Genomic DNA, 22,920 nt, shown 5'->3' on the forward strand with positions numbered 1-22,920 from the left:
TCTGTGTTCCCTGGCTTGACCTGATGACATTTCTGCTATACCATTAATGAGCCCATTTATATGTTTTAATATTTCTTACTCATTCACTGTTTCCTGTCCAGGAAGAATTGCCTGCTCACTAATTTTTCCCTAGTGCCTAAATCATGGCTCAATTGTAGCAGGCTCCCAGGAAGTACTTGATGGTTGAACTAAAGAATGAACGGGTCTGTTCTGAGAGTAGAGCCTAGGAAGAAGCAATGGCACTCCATGACCGAGGCAAAATTCTTAACAGCTGAGGCTATCTCCTCTTGGACCGTTTAAAGTGAGGAAATAAATTTTCTTTTTCCTTCTGCTAATTTGGTTTTCTATCACCTGCAACCAAAGAACTCTGACTTAGATCAGGGAGTTCGTAGGTATGTGTTGGAACCCAGCTAGCTGATGCCAGCCTATCTCAATTTCTGAAATCTAATCATGTATAAAGAAGCTTCTATCACAATGGGGGAGCCTCTTTCCTCTGTCACTCACTGTTGACTTGACATGATTTTGTCTCCAGCCTTTTACCTGACAAATAAGAGGCTCAATGAGACACAGAGTGACTTACAAGGAGAAAAGTGAAAGGCAGACTGGTTGGTCAGGACATGTAAGCTGTGAAAGAATTCAGCCTCTACCCCGCCCCCGTGCCTTCTCATTTCTGCAAGAACCATATCACATATTACCCTGTTCTTTGTGGGTCACTAAGGTGGATGTCTCGTCCCTAAAATCATTTCTGAGCTAGAGGAGAAACAGCTACTCTGCTCTGGTCTCAGATTCTACCTCTTAGCATTGGATCATAATGTCTACTTCTAGAATATTCTAAATGAAGTCACTAGATTCCTGGCTTATCTTATTTACCAGAATTATCTTGAGAACTTTCTAAGTGACGACAGCAGGAGACATTTGCCTTTGTTTGTTTAAGGGGTGCCAGGTCCTGAATTTACAGGGATTCAGTTCAGTAGCAGCAATCCAACCAGAGGGATATCGTTGGTGTTCCCTTTTGAAGAAGAAGTTAAGGCTGGCAGAGAGACCTGCCCAACATAACACAACAGCAAGAAGTAGAATCAGGATGTGAAGCTGGGGTTGAGTCTATGCCTGTGCTGTTAACACTCCCTCTCTCACCTTTACTGCAAGGGCCAGCAGAGACTGGATTTCCCGGAGATGGATGAAAAAGTGAGCATGTGTCCCCTCCATTTGTACAAGGACTATGTGGTACTATGTGACAATCAAATACACATTTTCTTTTGTCTAGTTCTCACGGACACTCAGGGTCAATGACTAGCACCATGCTGTGGAAAGCTCACACTAGACCATGTGGAAAAGCCATATGAGAAGACCTAGGGTGCTTTGACTAGCAAACAGTTGATGTGCAAGGGTCACACCACCACTCTACGATAGAGGAGAGATGTCTCCAGGTGGCTTCTATTTCCAGTCAGTGGGACAACCTGGATCTTCAGTTCATCCCAGCTAAGACCTTAGACATAAGATGGCATAAACAAACCCTTCTAATTTCTGATCCACAGAATGTTGTTAAGCAGCTGGGTTCTGAAATGCCTTGTTACATAGAAGAAGAGGACAGAATGACAGCTCCTACACATAGTCTCCAGAACTCAACTAAGCAGCATTTGGCTTAACCCTTAATGCCCAGTTGACAGGCCCATCATAGCTGGCTAGCCTACTTAGCATATCGTTTTTATTGGATTTCTCTAGTGCCAGCTGTGAACCTCAGCACTCCTGTCTATACTCAGATAATCTTGACACCAAATGCCATCAACTGGACTGGACTTGCTTTCCTTTCTCAAGTTGGTTCTGACTACTCCCGTCCCCCAGACTTTCTCTCTGGAACTCAGTTTCATGGGTCACTTCTGTCCTACCCATCCCTGTGAATTTTAGACGACCCAGTTGAGAGATATGAAAATGGAGATCTAGCAAACTAAATAAAACAGTACCAAGTGACATCTCTCAAATCTAATGTGAGATACTATATTCAATCCTTACGTGCTATCCCAGTATACAGAGGCAGAGTTGACACTCAGAGACAGTAAACCAATTTTGCTCTTGGAGTTTTTGTTAAGTTACCGGTGTCCCCAGACATGTCAGGCCTTGGAAAGCTAAAGACTAGACAGATCACAGCTTCCAAAATTGAAAAAACAATTGGTTTCTTTTAAGGCAGGAAATCTACCAGATGTTACAATAAGACTGCAGCCCTGGTCCTGTTTTTTTTCTCTCTTGAAAATGCTCCTCTTGTAATCAGATACAGCTAAAGAACACAGGTGGCCTTTTCTCAGACATGCATATGGCTGTTAGAGCAGAAAAGACATGCGTGGTCATCACCTTAGAGGATCTAATACTATAATAACTTCCGGGTTGCCTTATGGGGCTCAGAGGACCTTGTTTGAGTAGAGATAGTTATGAACACAGGCCCTGCTTACTCTCGTGTGTGGTCTGAGTGAGATATGAACCTCCACGGAGCTGGATGTCCTCATCAGGACACTGATAGTACAAACAGGATGCGTCCTGTGGGGTTACAGCGAGATGACGCAGCATCGAGAACATAATACTATTTACTATTGATATTGTTATTACCCGTGGCAATGAACTAGATTCTTGAAACATAGAAGTAAGCAGGGTCACATTAAATTCTAAAAAAGTCCACCAAAATATCTCAAACTGCAGTATAAATATTCTCTAAAATCCCACTAAAAGACAGCCATGGCGCTCCCAAAGAATTGTTTGTTTACTTGAATCCAGCTGTTTGCTTCTCCGAAGCTGAAAAAAAAAAAAAAAGATCAAGACACTGATTCTCAGCTATTATAAAATGCTAATCTCTTCATTGCATTTTTCTCTGAACATTGTAGTGACTGAAGGACCCTGCCTGAACTAAAGGGCTAGATGGAACAGTCCCAACTTTCTTGGTCTCCATTAAGAGAAAGGAAAGGAAGGAGGGAGGAAGACACAAACAGAATATGCAGGATCCAAAGGATATGACAAAGAAGAGATTCCATAAGAGTGAGTGAGCAAAGGTCCAACTGTAATCCTGCCAATGCATCCCCAGAAGGGCAGCTGCCTGCCACAGAGCACTTCCCACTGAGGGACTCCATTCAGCGACCCAATTCCTCCTGCCGGGCTGCAGAGTAAAGTGGGATCTGACAAGGGTGGAAAGCAGCCTTGCGTTGAATACTGCCAATGAAGGTTGTGCTCCAGGTTACAGCATTCAGTGGCAATCCAGTGCCTTGGATACCCTAGGACCATTAGCTAACAGCTGGGTCAGCACCTTAGGAAGGACGGAGTGGATCTGGCTTAGGAAGGGACATTATCAAGATTGGGTTTTGGGGTCACAATAACTCAAGGTGTTGGTTTCCTAAGAAGCCCTTGATGTAGGTTTGAGTTCCCATGCTTGAGAGCACAATGTTGAGTATCTGTTGGTCTATTATTATTGTTGTTGTTGTTGTTGTTATTGTCGTCTCTTTTTGTTTGTTTCAAGTATCTGCTGTTGCTCAGCCTCTCCATAATTGGTTCACCCATCTACATTATTCACTTGATCTCCTACTTTTCAGTCTATGGAGATTTAGCTGAAGTTTAGCCTATCTACACCTTTAAATGTAGGTATTTGTGACTTCAGCCTGTTCAGTTAGAGGAACGCAAGACTCTGGGATAAGTAAGAGCTTCAGTGATATGAAAAGAAGGAAAAACGAAGCTAATTCAGTCCAATCTTGAATGTATTGTAATTAGTTTCTTGGGTTTTTTTTTTGTTTGTTTGTTTGCTTGTTTGTTTGTTTTTGTTTTTCAAGACAGGGTTTCTCTGTAGCTTTGGTGCCTGTCCTGGAACTTGCTCTTGTAGACCAGGCTGTCCTCAAACTCACAGAGATCTGCCTGCCTTTGCCTCCCAAGTGCTGATATTAAAGGCGTGCGCCACCACTGCCCGGCTAGTTTTTTTGTTTGTTTATTTTAATTCATTTGTTTTATTGCCATTTTCTCTTTTCCTTTCCTTCAGTTCTGAGAATCAAACCTGGGACCTCACACATCCTAGACACATGATCCACCCCAGAACTCCATTTCTAGTACTGTAATTATTAGTTAAGTCATCTCTTTAGTCGGGCAGACAGAAAGACAGGCTGCAAGTTCAAGGCTCCCAGCACCACCTTCTAAGAGCAGGAGGAGAATGGAAGCCATTCAGGGGAAAAGACAAATAAAGGATCAAGAGAGAGGTTAGAGGGTTGGCTCAGAAGTTCAGAGCATTGGCTGAACCTCTAGAGGACCCAGGTTCCGTTCCCAGTACCCCACAGTGGCTCAGACTACCTGTAACTTCACTTCCAGAGGATCTGATACCCTCTTCTGGTCTCTGTGGTATTGTACATATTTGATTCACATACATACATGCAAGCAAAACCACCCATACATATAAAAGTAAATCTCAAAACTCTGTTTTAGTCCAAGTAGGATGATCTAAAATACAATTTATATCCTTTCTGCTCCATAATCAAGTTATACTTGATGACACTTCTGGAAACTTTCAGCTCCTGGATCTAGCAATTTCCCTTTTTTGGTCTTGTGTGAACGGGGTTTATCTCTTCAGTGGTTTCCCCACCATAATCCTGATGCAGCTGGACAACACACAGTGCCAGCTGCCTATGGCGGGCACGTGAGGCCACAGTCGCTCAAGGCTAGTAGGTAACTTTCCAGCCAAACCCATTATTCAAGTGTACGAACACATGTAGCAAACATTGTATATTTCACATGACAGAAGGGAAAGAGACGCATGCCTCAAACCAAATTGTATGAGTAGATGCAACTTCAAGACCAGCTGCAGCAGATTCTGGGGATGGTGTTCCTCACATCCTCATATACCTAATGCAGCAGATGCTGGGATGGGTGCTCCTCACATCCCCACACACCTAATGCAGCAGGTGCCAGGGATGTTTGCTCCTCACATACATACCTAATGCAGTCAGTGCTCCATCTAGATGCTCCACCCAGAATCACTACACTCCATTTCCATGCTCACTGTTCTGCTGAAAATAATCAAGAGTCTCTGTGTTTATAGGAAAGCTGCCCAAGCTAGAGAATCTTGCTTTTCCTCCCTTTGACATATCATCGGTACCCAGAAATTAAAACATCCACATGGGACTCCCCGTCAGCACTGACAAAACATCGGCTAAGAGGGAGCAAAAAAGGAAAAAAGGAAAAGAAAAGAAAAAGAAAAAAATGTAAGAGCCAGAGGTTCAGGAAGTGTTGTGAGATCATGCCTTCTAACTATGATAGGAAAGCTACTCTCATGAAATCTCAGCAATATGGCTACCTAAGCAAGACCTGAACATCCCAAAGCAGTGAAAGAAATTTCATGGAACCGCAAGCCCTAGATGAAGAGCTATAGGCAATTCCCAATACTAGGAACGGGATAATTAGTCTTCCCCAGAAATGAGTCCTTTGATTGATTATCCAATACCAGGTGATCAGGTCCTAGAAATATATAAACGCAGGCAATACAGGAAGGACTAAGCCAGTTATATTTACAGATTGATTCATTCATATGCATATGTAACAATGGCTAAAAAAGAGGAGGCTATGAATTTTGGGGAAGGCAGACATGAGATGAGAAGAGAAGATGGAACTGCATAATCACATTATATTGAAATAAAAAATCAAACGAATAAAATATCCCTGTGGACAAAGTTTTGCCGTTGGCTAAGAAAAATATTAGATAGCCCACTGGTCAGCCATTTAACAAGAACTCTTCAGAGACCTATTTTTAAACAGGCTGAGTTGTAGGTACCCCCTGCAATGAAGGGCTCGAGAATGCATTCTTCACCAGCTGTCCTCCCTTTCCAGTGTCACCTCCACACTCCCTGATGGTGGTCTTGCACCTTCTAAGTGAACGACATATGCTCGATCTCGACCTAGTTCCGGTGCCGTCAACTTCCCCTCTGGGCATCTCTGCTATGCCCCAGTGGTAGTTCCTCCACTTAGTAGGCAACCCTGCCTTTCACAAATCTCCCTTCACAACCCTGACAAAACCCCCTCTCTGCCTGCACATCCCATGAAGAGACACAAACTCCTAGAAGCTCTCATAACCCTTCTATCCACCCCCAAAATCTTATCAATGTAGTCAGGCGGCAAAAATAGATTTCCCCCAGAAGGGTATGGCATTAACACCCAAATATGTTTTACCCATAAATAGCAAAGCAGAGCATGGGTATGCACAGGCTCCCACCTACTTCCTCTCTCACCTCTTGTCTCACCCTCTCTGCCTGCCTTATGGCATCTGATGCAAAGCTAGCCTTCCTGAATGAACCACTTGGAGTCTCCTAAAATAGGCTGCCATACCTTCTTCCTTCTGCCTTTTTAGATGCTGTTTCCGCCTGCCTACGATGTCTGGTCTACTCAGAGGTTCTTAAAACAAGTTTCCTTCTCACTCCACCCAGATTCTTGTGTTCCAGAACTTTCTTACAAGACACACACAGACACACACACACACAGACACACACACAGACACACACACACACACACACACACAGAGAGAGAGAGAGAGAGAGAGAGAGAGAGAGAGAGAGAGAGAGAGAGAATGAACTTGGGGAGGGACTGGTTCAGAAGATGAAGTTGCCTCTCAAAACAGATGTCAAGCCAGCCTTGGGCTAACCCGGCCAGCTGTGACAGATGGAGTTATAAAAATGGGAAACGGCATCATTCCCAGGGGTCAGGGAAAACATAATCACCCTTCAAGTGTTTTGCAAGGTGACTTGAGGTTCAAGAACCCAGGAAAACACAGGATGAGGAAGGCACTCCTGGCTCCCATCTTTTCCTTACATGTTTACTAATTGCATGGTGAATGAGAGGCGGGAAGGAAAGGAGGGAGGGAAAAGGAAAGAGAAAGGGAAAAAGGAGGTAGGTGGGGTAAGAGTGGCCTAAGTGGGAAGAGAAAGCAAGTCTAGGGAGTAAGAGGAGGATAAGAAAGGGAAGTGGGGTGAATGTGATCACAGCACATTATACACAAGTGTGATTGATACTGTCAACCAATTTTTATTATAAATAAATAATGAAGTAAAATTTCTGCTACCCCTCTCTCTTGTCCAAAACTTGCTTATTTCCCATTTTATAGGAAAGAAAACCTGTAAATTACTTCTTACACTAACTGAAACAATCCCCTTCTATTTACAGAAAATGGCACCTTCTGTTTCCAACTTTTACATTGATGACATGAAAGTTTTACTTAAGGGGAAGAGTCAAAAGTAGCAATAAATATTTACACAGATCCACATATATGTGTGTGAGAGACAGTGCATACATATATTACATAACCTAAGCACCGACAGTGCTTGGAAATTACAAAAACTGGAACGTAACACAGCTAAAATTTGTGTTGGGGACGTGGAATAACAGACCAGAGTAACTAACCTTGCTTATGTAGAAAATATCTTTATGAGGCATATTAATATATACACCATTGTATACAATAAACATATGCCAACTTCACAAACACAATGTCAAACAAAGAGAAGTACTGTTTTAAGGGGGTGGGTGATGAGCCTCCCTTTCTTGCTATCCCATGAGCATTTGCAGTGTCAGTTTAGTAAGCCTGAAGGGAGGAAGTCCTCAAGGCCTCCATGTCCCCTGCCTTGAAAAGGACCACACCCCGGCTTCCCTGGGACTGCAGAAACGAAGGACCAACTGAGCCTTCCTTTCTGTTCCTTCCTCTGGGAGTAGCTAAGCTGGAGACCCACATTCCTGCAGAGCGGAAAACCCACCATTTTGGCTGCACTCAGCTATTCTGAAGAACAAGGTGGAGGAAGTTTCCATCCAGGGGAATCTCAGCTGTGATGTAGGACAAAGGCTCTTTTGTCTTTGATAAACAAATGAAGCTCCACGTTAAAGGTGTTTCTGATCCTCATTTAGGGAGCAGGCCCAGAGGAAATGAGCCCAGCCTTCCTAAGCGGCCTTCCACATCAAGGTTGGATGGCCGTGAGGTGAAGCATGCTGTCTCTGTTCTGACACGTGTTTAGAGGTAGGCAAGACAGGCACTTGTCCTCTGCCCTTTCTGATGGCGCCTTCTCGGGAATCCAAAATCATTCAAATATATTTAAGGACCCTGGGCACTGTTCGAAACACCAGGGAACAAGCAAGAGACCAGAGTCTGCAAATGCTACGGCCTCAAAAGCTAAAGATTTTAAGGATACTAGGAATGGAAGTATATAAGAATGTGAATAAATGAAAAGATAACTTCAGAAGAAGTTTAGAAGAAAAAGAAGATTTGCCAAAAGTGATGGCTCCAAAATATTTTGATCTAAGACAGATATAATGAAAGAAGCGGCCCTTTAGGATGTGGCCAGCATTCCTGGTCAAGGGCACAGTATTGTGACTGCTGTGAAACTGGGCTTCTTCAGTCTATCCCCAATGTGTTTGCCTTCCATAGATGTCTTTTCCACACACTCTGTGCTTCTCACAGTGGCTGAAGGATGTGCCTCTGAACAGCATCTATTTTCTAGTCTCAACACAAACTAAGAGAGACTAATCAGATTTAGTCTCAGTGTTTCTATCTGAGAAAGGGTAACAAGAACAACACATGTTTCTTTCAGAGAGTGTCTGGGAAAATAAAGGCAGTGAAAATTGAAAATGTTCAGTTTCTTTCTAGGAAAACACAGAGCAACAGGTACTAGATGGCTACTGATACTTCTCTGGAAAAATTCTGTAAGACACATTCATGTGAGCTCAAACTTATTAGTCCCCAGCCCTTGTCAGAAACCAATATGAAAATTCTGAGTCCCTTTTTACCGGCATAAGACTGTATTGATTACTGGAAAACCTAGGCAGGTGTGGTTCCAGGCATTTCCTGTCACCCACACTCAATAGCTTGAGTATTCTGTATCTATGGTCCTCAATGTGGTTTAGGGCTTCTTCTTCTCCTTTTTTTTTTTTTTCTAATAGTGATGGATCCAAAGAGAAAAAGAGTCAGGAGTTGGCTTTGAAGATCAAAACAGGACTTTGATACTCAACACAGGAACTTCAGACTTGAGCAAAAAGGCATTTTGAGTTATGAAAGACTATATCTTTTGAGTTTCAAAAGACCAAAATTCAGAGCTAAGTAATAGGCAAAGACGAATATGTTCACTGATCTGCAAGAATAAGAAAAAAATCATCCAGGTCAGGAAGACAGGAAGAGAAATGTGATGTGTGGACCCTGTCGGGTTCTCTGGCAAGACCAAGTTCAGCATAGAAGAGTTAAGAATCAAACAGAGATAAAGACACAGAGAACATCTTCTGACCTTGCAAGTGGGCACCAAGGAAGTGAACAAAATCTTTGAACTCATTATATACTTAACTGTCCAACAAGACAAACCTTTATCAACAAAGTAATGGACCAGAGAAAATGCAGTTGAAATGACCTTACGTAAAAAATAATATGGCCCCCATGTTCCCCAGACTCTAACTCGCTCTCTCTTAGATCAGACATGAAATTCATATACAGTATTGTGGTGCTAGTCCAGTAGCACACTGCTTTGAGAGCCCCAAGATTATGCTATATTTTTGAATACCACACTGCAAACACCTTTCACAGGAGCAGCTAAGTGCAGCCTTGACAAAGAAGGCATGGAGACGGATTCTGAAGATGGGCACAGTTCATTTAGTCTCGGGGATGCACTCTGAACTCTCTAGAAGACAGAAGCCATGCAGTGTTAGTTTTCGTGAGTTTATAATGGTCCCATTCACGTTTGGATCGACAGACAGAGACTGTGATGGTTTGAATCTGTGATGTCCCCACAGGACATCATTTGGAAAACATGTTCCCCAGTTGGGGAACCTCTAGGAGGCAGGGTCCAGGTGCTGGAAGGAGCTCTCTGAGGATGGGACTTTTAAGGTCATATCCACGGTAGCTTCCAGCCTGCTGTTCTGCTTCTTCACGCTCCTGTCCTGAGGAACTCCACCTGACGTCACCACTGTGATCACTGAACCCTCTGAAACCAAGAACCACATAAGCCTTCCCTCCATTTTCTCTCTTCTAGAGGTCATTTGGCCCAGAGACATGAAAGTAACGAATGAACTGTGTAACATCCTCTATTTTCCCAGAGGAAGCACTGGTCTGTGGCCTGTGAAAACACCAAGAGCAAAGCTGTAAAAAGTAGAATCTGCCTCTGTCAAGAAGATTTTCGGTTAAGACTCTCCCTTAAAAGCAAGTCTTAGAACTCGGACGATGAAAATAGAGGTTGTATTAATAAAATAAGACGCATACACTGTAGGCCTTATTCTCAATATAAGTTACCTCCGGGGGCCATTTCATCTCTGACTCCTGGCCTACTCTGGATAGTTCAACATCAACCCAGGAGATGATCTTCCTCCAGCCTGAAAGGCCCACAAGAAATTTCTCTGATAGGAACCAAATGCCAGCACAGGTATTTCTTCCTCACCAGGCCAGCCACTGTTCTGAATTTTCAACCTGCTTCTACATGGCTGCCAAAAGAGCATCCGCTGCTGTCCAAGAAATGGCTGCTGTTGCCACCCACCTCTCTGCATGCAAAGCCTCAGCTCCTTCATCCATCTCACAAGATATTAGACAGACCTAGAAGAGACCACCCAGCAACAGCCGCCGCCACCTCCTCCCATGAAACTATTTAGATCATCCCCAAGTCTATAAACGTCCATTACTTCAATCCCAGCCTCAGCGGTCCTCTGTGTGCAGAAGTGAGACACAGGGAGCCGTCTGTGTGGGGATGTCTCTATTCAGCCCACATGCCTATTTCTAGTCTCACTCTATTATTTCATTTCCTCATTTAGCAACCCCAGCACTCGCTGAGTTATTTAGCAATTACCAGGGACACACAGGTCTAACACATGGCAGTGAGGAGAGAGCCTGACAAATGCCCATTAGCACTGGACCCAGTAATGGCCCCATAATGTTGCCATCCACTTAGCCAGATGAAGGTGGCTGTACATCCGAGTGAATTTTAAAAGGTGTCACAACCCAAATTAATTCTCAGCACATTGGGAAGAAAGTATTTACTCCTACTCGGGATTCTGAGAACTGCCGTGAGAGGGTTGCATGTCAAAATACAAATACCCTAAATCAAATTCACCTGGCGTGTTATGAACCTGGTTGGAAGCCCATTTGCTTTTGACGCTCTTCATTCAAAAAATACTGAGCATTAATAGTGTCCCAGGCACGGTGCTGGGCTCTGAGAAAAGCAGACATGACACACCACAGTTCCTTGCCCATTGGGACTTAAAGTTTTCGGATCAAGCATATGTCACGAAATCATTAACCACACAGAACTGCTTACAAATATACATAATTGTTGTTTGTTACTAAAAGGGACGCCAGATATCATCTTGAACCTCCAGCAAGATTGGCCAGGGTTGGAGTACTCATAACTACAACGACCTGCTCTTAGATACCTCCCAGAGCTTCAGCGTCTTCTATTCCATGTCCTCCCAACGAAATCCTGGTAAAGTGCTGGGGACCCGCAGCTCAGTGGTGGACACTTCCTTAAGACTTCAGTTTTATTCCCAGAACACACAGAAAAGCCATCCGGGTGCTATGCCTCTGTAATCCCAGCACTCTTACAGTAAGATGGGAGGGGAAGGCAGGAAATTTGGCCAGAAGATGGTAAGCCAACTAGCCTGGGTCATGCTACACAGCAACAGTAAAAAGAAAGAAAGCCCCTGCCTGAAAACAAGTGGGAAGATGAGAATCAGCCCCCTAAAATTGTCCTCTGACAACACGCATGCCAGGGCACAGACATACTCACACACGTGCACACAAAAACAAATGTTTCACAGTTCTGTGAAAGGACTGAGACAATGCATGCATCTAGCCCAAAGTGAGATCTTAGTAAAACTAACAGTCACAGTCACTCCCTGACATTATTAAGCATGAGCTAGCTCTCAGCCAAATACATTTTAGTTAAGCCTACAAGAAGAAACTTTCAGGATTAAATGGGCCACAAAAGGTCAGCAGAGTGAACCTTTGCCAAGAGCTAACCCAGGGAATTTAGAATTCCCTGGAGAATCAGTGATACACTTATTTCTTCCTGATCACCAGGGTTTTCCTAAAATTACCAGGTGGGACACAGGGCTGGGAGATGTTTCATGTTTGCTTTGTCTGGAACAAGTAGTAGATGGCATGGCTTTCTTTTCAGGGCTGCTACCAGAACCCTTAAGACATTGTCCATTAGCAAGGAGACAGGGCAGTCTCAGCCCTTGACCTGATTCTCAGAACTCTCATCAAGAGTTGGAATAGAGACTGACAAAAATCAGTGTGCTGTAGAAAGCTCAGCATTTACCTTATAGCCAGCATGCTATGTAATAGAACTAGGATCCCGGAAGAATTCGACCAGCTGGTGTGGAAGGCTGAATTACACAACATGAAATTTAACAGAGATGAACACAAGGTCCTGCCCTCTGGGGCCCAACAGCCGTCTGGACAAGTCCTTTATGGGGAATCAGGTGTGAATGTGCGTGGTTCGATTGCATTGCCTGTAAGCTCAATAGTAGTCACAGTCAGGCAGACTACTTCAGTGGCATTATTTGAACCAGAATTCTAAAGCAAGGGAGAGGTTCTTTATTCCTTATTCATTCCTTTCGTCTTTCCTTCACTCCCTCACTCCCTTCCTATTTTTATGGTTTCAATATTTTAAAATTTTTCTATAGATTGCAGGCAGGTGACCCCAAATTCACAAATCTCTTGTCTCAACCCCCAGGTGCTGGGATAAGAGGTGTGTATCTCCATGCCTGCCTGAGATGTGACATTTCTCTCCTTTTTTTTGTTATAGGTTTAGGTGCAGTTCAGAAAGATAAATAGAAGATAGAGAGAGAGAGAGAGAGAGAGAGAGAGAGAGAGAGAGAGATGATAGATGGATAGATAGGCATTCTTGAGTAAAGACAACTGGAGAAGTGGTTAGGGCTTAAAATCATGCCCTTGGTAGTTGAAGAAATTAAGAATGATTAACACAGGAGAAGATGTGCAGGGTGTGTGTTTACAAGTGCTCTTTCCAAAGAAAGACTGTGTATGTATGTAAATGTGCAAGTGTGTCTGTTATGCATGTCTGAGTTAACTTAATTCCCAAATCCAACCTTAAATTCTAATTTAAATTCCATTTCCTCATAAGATGTGTCTGCATATGCTAATGACATTAGCCTATGAAACCTGACATAATTTTCCATTACAAATTTTTAATAAACTATAAAATCATAACTGATTTGGACCCGAGAATGAGCTAAACACTTAGCGTATATAGACTTGCTCAGCCCTTACCACAGGCCCCTTGTTGTTTCTGCTTTAAAATGAAGAAACTGAAATTGACATAGATAGAAAAATAATATGACAGAGAGAGAAAGAGCTAGCTGGTAAGTGGTTGGTTTGGGATATGCAGGTAGATGGATCTTAATACCACAGTTAACACTCTGACCACAACTTCCATGCAGTAAAAAAAGCAGACTCACTCCATGGGCCGCACTTTAGATTTAAAGCAATTGGACAGAATGTCTGTTTGCCTGTACGCTTTCTACCAGATTGAAGGGACTTGGGGGACGTGGACACTGTCCCGTTCATCATCATGTACCTCGTGCCTGGTGCACAGAAGCACCTAGTAAGCTGCTGTGGATGAATGGATGAGCAAGGACAGCTGCGCGGAGCAGAGTAACTCCACAGTAAGACGCATTGCCGTGTTTGCTGCCTGAGTTCCTACAGAAAGTGCCATAGGCAGGATAGTTTATTTTCCTTTAGAGCAGAAAGTTGGAAGTCAGAAATCAAGTGTCAAGCAGGCCACACTCCCTGAGGCACTAAGAAGACTCTTCCCTTGATGTTCTAGCTGTGGGTAGTTGTTGGCATGCTTGGCTTATAGCCATATCCGTTCAGTTTGGGCCTCCACTGGTACATGGCCTCTGTATATCTAACTACCTGCTTGTCTCTAAACCTCTCTCCTTATAAGTACACCATTAAAGTCACTGGATTTAGGAATCATCCTCACTCATGACAACTTTCTCTTAACTTGATTACCACTGCAGAGATCCTGTTTCCAAATAAGTTGACATTCATGGGTCATAGGCAGAATAATTTCAGAGAAGAAAACTCACTAGTCCAGGGCCATCAGTTCAGAATATGAGCCAAAATTAATAGGAGGGCACAGCTTACCAGGGAACATTTGGGGGACAGGGCAAAAGTTCAATGGTAAGACATCAATTCCATGGCAATAAAACTAAATAAAGGTCTTTTATTCGATTAATGATAATTCTAACTAAATACAGAGTACAAGCTGTCAACTTGGGATTTCCCAACATGAGCCAGGTAGAAAGGTAGCAAGGAGACTCTCTGAGCTGAGCTGGGGGACAAAACTACAAAGAAACAAGTAAATGGGATAGAATAAAGCTGGCTCTGAAGAGCTACGAAAATCCATAGACTAAGTAAATTAGATAGTGAGGAAGAGAGAGAGAGAAAGAGAGAGAACACGACTCAGTGATGAGTGAAACTCTCCAGATGGAAAACCATTGTCCCCAGCTCAGAGTCCAGCCCTCCTCCACCACTGGGCACTGCTGACAGGAATGGCTCCCCCCACAGCCCTGTTGAGTTCAGGACGCCCTTTGGCAAGAATCTTAGCCAGTGAGGAACGAGGGCCAGTCGTTGAGGCTCTCAGTAGAGAAGTACAGATTCTACCATGCTGAGTGTTGTAAGAGTGTGAGGCTGCACAGCTGCTAAAACCATCTTGAAACCATAAGTGGGGAGCCATGAAGCTGCCAAGAGAAACAGTAGATCCCGGGAATGAAGCCATTCATAAGACGTGCACCAAAGGCTGTATCCCGTGATGTGATCTACGTCCCGATCAGCCCTGCCTGTAGCCAACCCACCCATGGTCTGTCATTATGCGAGTTAATAATTAAATTTTATTTTGCATTTTATTTTTCTTAGGCAAGTATGGATTGGTTTCCTAGAAACTATAGCCACGCGACACTTAATTGAAACAGCAGTCACGCTGCACAAATGGCACGTCAGAAGTCACAGAGCCCGCAATCAGAGTGCCTTCTGGGAGTGACTTAGGCTGCAGTGTGGCTGGCAAAAGAAGGAGAAACGCAGAGACTGGTGAAGTTCTCACTGGAAGGGACTTAGGTCAAATTCAATTTGAGCTTCGTGGTGAAGATAACGTCCCTCCCTATTCTGAAATCCCCTCGTTTCCTCAACCTGTGTGCAGAAATCTTCACAAGACAGCGAGCATTAGCCTGAGAGCAGCAGCCTTGCCTGAGTTACGGCCTCGGATCCTAATGTGTCTGCTGTGGGGTACTTTATCTGGATCCATCAATCTGCTGGGCAGAAGTCAGGGGTAAGAATTATCACTCTAGGCTTTGGAAGCCATGATCCTTGGTCATACTGATCACATGCCTGGCAAAAAACCCATCGTATCACATGACCTATGGCCAAGTCTCTCCATCATCTGGTACTTAACATTTTGTCATGGACAAGGCTGCCAGAGAACTCCATTTCTGGGCCCCAGATAATTCATAAGACTAGAAAACATAACTGAAGCCTGAAGTCACAGTTCAATGTATATGGTCACCGAGTCTCGTACTGAGTTTAGCTCCTGTCATACAGACAAGAAACCTTGTCCTTGGACTACCAGAAATTCATTCTGTCATTCTGCAGACTGAGCCAGGCAACGAGGAGCACCAGTGAACATTCTCACCAGCGCCACACACAAAAGGGCAGGGTCGCTTGTTGTTCGAACAGGACCAGGTAAAAGAGTAACAGGTCTGTCCAAATGGGCTCATAGATACATGTCCAAGCAGCAAACAGAACAATTTCAGATCAAACCAGAGCTCCAGAAAAGTTTGATGATCATGGTCATCTGCTTGTCTGGCTATTAATTATCTGCCTGATCCTCTAAATTATAGACCCAATGAGAGCAGTAACCTTGTCACTTTGAATCAGCACTGTATCCTTTTTATTTAATGACAGTAAGTCAAGAGCGCTACAATATGGCTATAGGTCATGCAATATTAATTCTCTCTCTTTTTCTCTCCCGCCTTCTCTCCCTTTCTCCCTCCCTCTCTTCCTCCTTCCCTCCACCCTCTCGTGTGTGTGTGTGTGTGTGTGTGTGTGTGTGTATGTATGTGTGTGTGTGTGTATGGGGGAGTGTGTTTGGTTCTTCCCATAATCTCCTGCCACTAAACCCATGAATAGGTGAGTAACCTGAGGTGCAGGCTAAATAACTTACACATGTCCACATAAATGAAATCTGTAGCAGGGATTTGAACCTAACACAAGTGGTTCCATAGTTCATGCTTTCATTATCACTGTATGCATGTGACTTTCCAACTCTCTACAGCATTCATTTGACAATAATTGTGAATTATCTACTATACAGTAGTCCTGTTTCTAGGTTTTGGTGATTTGTCTGTGAGTAACAGAAATAAGGAAGACAACAAAAATCTGAGAGGATGAATGCATGGACAGATGGAAATACGTAGGTAAGTGAATAGATGGATGCATGGATGTAAACGTGGGTAAACTGAGGGACAGACAGATGTGTTGATAAATAAACTTATCAACAGAATACTTGAAGAATTAGCAAATAGCAAAGAAAGTCTCAAATATGTAGAAAGAACCCCTGGATCAGTAGATGAGGCTGCGGACCTCTCTTCCTGAGTTTTATTCTTGTATTTCAAAGATAATTTGTCTGCAGAATGCACACAAACACCATGATTAGATTTCTGGCTCTACAGTTAAAGCACACAGCTTGAAGGTAGAACCTTTGCCTAGGAGCCTGGCTCCATCCTTTTACCTTCTGCGTTATCTGGAACAGATCACTTAACCCCCCCAAGACCCTTTTCCTCAATTGTAAAATGAGAATAACCCCAACTACTCCCACAGTTGCGACTGGAATACTAGTTGCTATTGTTTAGAGCCCAGTTCAAATGTCACCTTCCTGATATAGCTTTTGACTCAATTCAATACAACAACTATTTATGAATTGTGCCCTTTTTTTCAGAGTCTGTGCTAGGGGCAAGGACAGGGCAGTAAATTAGACAAATGCAACCTTTGTGTTAGAAGATGTATTAGTTAAGCCAGGAAAGAAAACACGGGGGAAAACAAACAAGAAGAGCTGCGTGGCAGGGGTTGAGATGCAGAGGACCTGTGGCGGGGACAGAATTAGCTTCCTTAATGGCACCGCCCTGCTCACTTTGGTGGCCCCATCACTATGTGTTAGCCTCCACTATCAAACAGGACTTTTAAAGTGGGGTCTACACAGATTGAATGTAAGAAATAACTTCAAAAATAGATTTAAAAGGAGACGAGTGAGGAACAAATAAACGAGGGGAAATCCGTCAGTGAAATCGTTGGGACACTCTACTTATTCATGGCAATAATTAGTTGGGACTTCTTCACAGAAACTAAATCCAGGGACACACTCAGTCTGTTGTGAAGTGATGTCCACATATTTAGTAACTGAACGGAATATGATCACCTGATCAGAACTGCACAAATCCCAAACTCTTAATTAAAATGACATAAAGATAATTAACAGGTTTCAGCAGCAGGAGATGCTGGTGGTAACACACCTTGTATCCCTGGATCCAGAGGGACAAGTGCAGAACATTGAAAATGCTCATGAACGTTTCCCAGGCTTAGAGCTGCATCCCTTGTCACATGACTCTGAAGTTTTCCCATCAGCCCATGAACTGAGCTAATCGATCCTTTTGAACTTGCCCTTGCCCACATGGCGTGGTCAATGGGACATTAACAGTAGCAAACTCGGTAGAAGCAGTGAAGGGTTTGCACGATGGGCTGTGCCTTCCTGACATTTCAAAAGTTTGCCCTCTCTCACTCGAACTTCCAGGCCAGCTAAGCTTGCTAGCGAATGAAAGACACATGGCTGAGTCATGCCAACTGCCCCCGCTGACACTGAACCAACTGCCAGGCCCAAAGGCAGCCATTCTATAAAAAAACAGCCCCTGCCAGGCTGCCATCTGACTTCAGAGATCAGCTGGGTGTACCCTCAACCAGAAGCACCATCTGATCAACCACGGAATTCTGAGAAATAATAAAGTCTTTAAGATTTAAAACTGAAAGTTTCATGTGATGTATTGTGCCCTCAAGTCCACTATCGGAACAGACCAGGGCCGAGAAGACCACGAAGTCAGTTAAATGTTTGCTGTACGAGCGTATTAACTTGAGCTCAGATTCCCAACACCCAATTTAAACAGTCTGCCACAGAAGCACACACCTCAGCACTTGCCTGCAAGCCAATCAACCTGAATAGGTGAGCTCCAGGTAGAGCCAGAGATGCTGTCTGAAAACATAAAGTGGAGAGTGTGGAAGATAACCCCCTATGTTAGTCGTTAGCCAGATGCACCCAACTGTACACAGAAATAGACATACATACAAAAATACTGAGAAAGAAAAACAAATAAAGACAAAACATGACCTCTGGGTACCAGTGACCTCTGGCAGGTGAGTGAACATGCTATTGTGGGTGATGCCCTTCTCTTCTGTCCCCCCCCCCCCTCGTTCTTCAAACAGAAAGATCGTGTCTGCAGAATTTCTTCTCATCAGTAGAAACACATGAGCAGACCACTCTCTGAAATGTAAGCGACAGTCTGCTTATGCGCAATCACGTTTAAAACAGTTGCTCCACATACACTAGTTGAACACCAGTATGGGCTCGGACGTCTCATCAGAGCAAAAGATAGGGTGGACATGTGTCCTGACTCTGTGTGACTGAGTGACGATATCAAGGACTGTCATTAGGCAGATCCAGTTGGCCTACCCCAGATCACCGCCTTCCATTACTGTTGTGCTATGAGCCCCGGCAGTCAGGGTCTCTAGCTTTATATTCCCATGCCTATATTGGAAGGTGAATACCCTTTAGTCTCTCTTTCTTACACAGGAGGGTAAACAGCCATGCTGCATAGATCCTTGCACTGGACAGCTGGAGCAGGAAGTGGCATTATGACAAGGGTTTAGTCCTATCCTGATCTCTAACAAAATGTCCACCTTCCTACACACTACTTGTCAGCACCCAGGAAGGAGGGAACTCTGAGTTCAAATCACAGTGGTTGGAAAGACAGATTCTGGACTCCACTGTGTTCGAATCCAAGACGTAGCGGTTTAGGTTGATTAACTTATCTCTACTTTAGTTTCTTTCTAATTCTAACTGAAATGAGTAAAAGTTACCACTCCGCCGTGCTATCGTGTAAGGACCTAATGAGAAGAGGCACATGCGTACAAATACCTGGCTGGTGGTGACAAAAGCCGTGTATGCCACTACTTTCCAGTTTCATCGTTCTTACTCCAGCTACAGTGCTCTGTGCTAGTGATACGGAACTCTTTTTGTGTGCAAAACTCTTTTCGTGTGATATGAACAGCAGCATGTTCATATCATAATATCAACAGAAATTTGAGGATTAAAGAGCTATACCAACAGATGGGCAATGAATACATATAGGCTCAGCACCTGGGAAGACCAGGCAGGACGATCACAAGTTCAAATCCATTTTAGGCTACATAGTATGTTCCAAGCTAGTCTGGGCTACAAAATGAGATCTTATCTCAAAAATTAAAAATAAGCAAGTAAATCACACATATAAAGGGTCTCGCACAGAGACTAAAATAAGTAGTAAGAGATACATTACTCTGTGTCTTAGTTTCCTGATTCATATAATAAAATGTATAACAGAGTTTTTGTATAGATCCTGCCTCGATGTTAGATTTGAAATTGATACTGATTCAATCAGCATTACCTCGCCAACTGTTACTGAGAAGGGTTTTGCAGATATTTGATGTGTGGTCAGGACCCCACAGCTGGCCTGGTGAGTTATCACATTCTGAGCCTCTCTGTTGCTAGATACAAAACGGGAGCAGTTACCCCTTTACACACACCCTTAAAGTCAAGACGATGGCAAGTAACTGCTTAAAGCTACAAAATGTACAAGTGAAACAAGAAACAAGTCTGAATGAGGGAGTATCTGTCTTCAGCATCCATCCATCACTTCCCCGGTCCTAGGCCATAACCTTTCACAGGGAAGGAGGCCATAGCCAGCCCTTCTCTGATTCCTAAGAGAGCGATGTTATTTCACAGCGCAGACTTCCTTTTGCTCAAGGAAAGGCTGTGAACCCACACAACCAGTACTGTTTCTCCACAGAGAGCCAATCAGCAGACTGGTCCCCGGGGCTGTGACTTGGCAGCCAGCCCCGCCCTGCGCCCCCAAGAGCAGATGGCTGCCTTCTAGGCCCTCTTTCTCTGAGCTCCTTCCTCATACCCCGGGAACCTTCAGTAATTACTGCTATCATTCTTACATTAAATAAGACTGAACAAAATCAAGACTCCAAAGGTACAGCGAAAAAAAAAAAAGAATCAAAAATTAAAAAATAAAACTAAACACAGGCACAGGCACACACACACACACGCATACACACACACACACACAGAGAGAGAGAGAGAGAGAGAGAGAGAGAGAGAGAGAGAGAGAGAGAGAGAGAGAGAGAGATACAAGCGCAAAGGCACATCCAGGCAGGAACTTAGATGCCACAAGGTGTTTTAAAGGCTGAGACATGAAAAGAGACTCAGGGGCATTACAGCCAAACCTGCATGTGCACAACTCCTTTAATCTGGCTCTCCCTTACAGGCAGACAGTGTTGTTTCAAGCTTGCTTGCCCGTGTTTTGCTGGCAAGGAACATGGCAGGGTGTATGCAAAGTCTACGCTGACAAGGACCATCCCTGTTTTTCTTGATTCCTAACCAGTTTTTAAAGTTTATGATCTGAATAACAACATTTGCTTTTTAAAGAAATAACTCACTAAGAAGAATTGTTTGATTTTTTTTTCTTCTGTTTGTTTGAAGCTTGAACCTTTCTAAGTGGAGGTTTGTTTAAATGCTCTCTGTTTACAGAAGCATTTTCTTCTCCAACTTAAGCAGTGCTTGCATTCCTCCTCTTCATCCTCCTACCTCTTCTCCTCCTCTTTACCCTCCTTTCTTTGTATTTATTGATTTTTTGGAAGACCAAAAATCTAGCAGGCTATTATTCTGGATCAAGATATCCACAGGCAAGAATCTGCTGCAGGGAGCCTAGGGGGAGGGACGTCTGTTGTAGGCACATCTTCTAAAAGGAGGAGAAGCTGCAGAGAAAAGCAGCCTGCTGCTCAGCCCAGATTTCATTAGCATCTTAGAGAGACCGTCCAATGTTTCCGAAGAAATCAGCTTTTCTGCATAGAATTCGCTTTATCCTGCAGAGTTCTAAGTATGTTCTGTTCCTTGTAGAGACTTGGCCCTAGATTTCAGTGTCTTGGCAGCACCCTTATCTTTAGGGTGGGGGGTAGGAAGGAGTAGAAGAAGCAGGAGAAACAAGAAAGCAAAGTGGGCGCGCAGCAAGCCAGCAGACACACAGACACAGATGCATCCGAGGAGAATCATCCTCACATCATTTTTTGCCTCAATCAATTTCCCTACTGTTTTTTTTTAAAAAAAAAAAAAACCCTGGAGGAGATGATAAACATCTATAGATCTGTGTATCCACCTACCTGTCTGTCTGTCTGTCTGTCTATCTATCTATCTAGCCACTTACCTTGGTATTATAACAGGAAAACTGAAGTACACCAAGTTCTTCCTCAGCTCCTGTGGCACATCAGGCTATATGGCTGAACGACTTGCTTGTAGCAGCGTGAGTGGAGCCTGACTCAGAGCTCTGCACTTCATTCCCAAAACTCTTAATCAGGATCTCAGTGAGTCAGTAATTCGTAATCTTTATTATAAAGAATGTCAACATTCATTCAGCCTACATTTATTAAGCATTTATTAAGTGGAGACACTATGGCTGGTGCAAGATGAATACCCAGGAATAGAATCCCAGTAAAAACGCCTTGAGAGCCCTATATTCATCCATCTTGAGTGTGTGCAAGCATGCACGTGCTCATATGTACTTGTTTATAGAAGGCCAAGACTTAGGACATGCAAATTTACAAAGCACCATTGTGTCGCATGTCTGTCTACATTAAATAAAACCGGTCATGAGAGCAGAGGATCCTGAAGTCACCTGTGGGCCTTTCCAGAGGCAACAGACACTCCCCTTGGGAAGAGTCTCAAGAGTACTACTGACCTCATTTCTCCCCATCAAGGTAGGCAACCCAGGAGAACTGGCTACATTTGCTTCTCCCAGCAGGGTGTTAATTCCATCATTACCCTCCTTCTCCAATTCCCTTTTCAAAACTGTGCTCTGTGGATTCTCCTTAAGCCTTTAGGGAATTCCTTTCAAGACAATGCTCTGGAAGTCAGGTCATGGGCTTCAGCGGAGCCATAACAGGTCTCCCTACATTGCAGTTACTGGAATGATTTTTTGCTTGTTTGTTTTGTTTTATGAGGCAGAGTTTCTCTGGATGTCCTGGACGTTGTTCTGTAGACCAGTCTGGCCTTGAACTCAGAGATCTGCCTGCCTCTGCCTCCAGAGTGTTGGGATTAAAGGTGTGTGCCACCACCACAAGGCTTATGGAATGATTTTAAAGAGAGATTTTACTCTAAAGTTTGTTTTAATTATTTAAAGAAAAGGACAGCCTGGGTTGGATACTTTTTCTACAGTCTGATAAGATTCAACCGCATTTCTCCTTTATGTGATGGAAAGGGTGAGGCTTCAGTCTGCCCTAGTCATTCTAAAAGTGATGAATATAAGATCCAGAGAGGCCAACTCAAGGGAGATGTCATCTATGAAAATTCTGCTGCAAGGATGTGGAAGGATCAACCACCCTTAGAAATAAATGCTATTTTAATATAGAAGGGTACGTCTTCAAAGAATAAAAATTTTTTAGGAAGATGTGTATGTGATTTAAAAGATCCAAATGAGCCTACACCCATAAATGATACATGGATTGAGCATCTGCCATTTGTATGGGTTGGCTTGTGTCCCCAAAATTCTTCATTGGAACCCTAATCCCTTGTGTCCAAA

At 43.5% G+C, this 22,920-nt stretch overlaps 1 protein-coding gene across 1 annotated transcript in view; it reads right to left on the reverse strand.

Annotated features, from left to right (window-relative positions):
* LOC125417009 (heparan sulfate glucosamine 3-O-sulfotransferase 4) overlaps positions 1-22,920 on the reverse strand; it is a 418,715-nt gene that overhangs the window by 215,454 nt on the left and 180,341 nt on the right. The window lies entirely within an intron of this gene.

The sequence above is a fragment of the Myodes glareolus genome, chromosome 7 (genome assembly GCF_982192425.1).
Source record: "Myodes glareolus chromosome 7, mMyoGla1.1, whole genome shotgun sequence".
NCBI lineage: Eukaryota > Metazoa > Chordata > Mammalia > Rodentia > Cricetidae > Myodes > Myodes glareolus.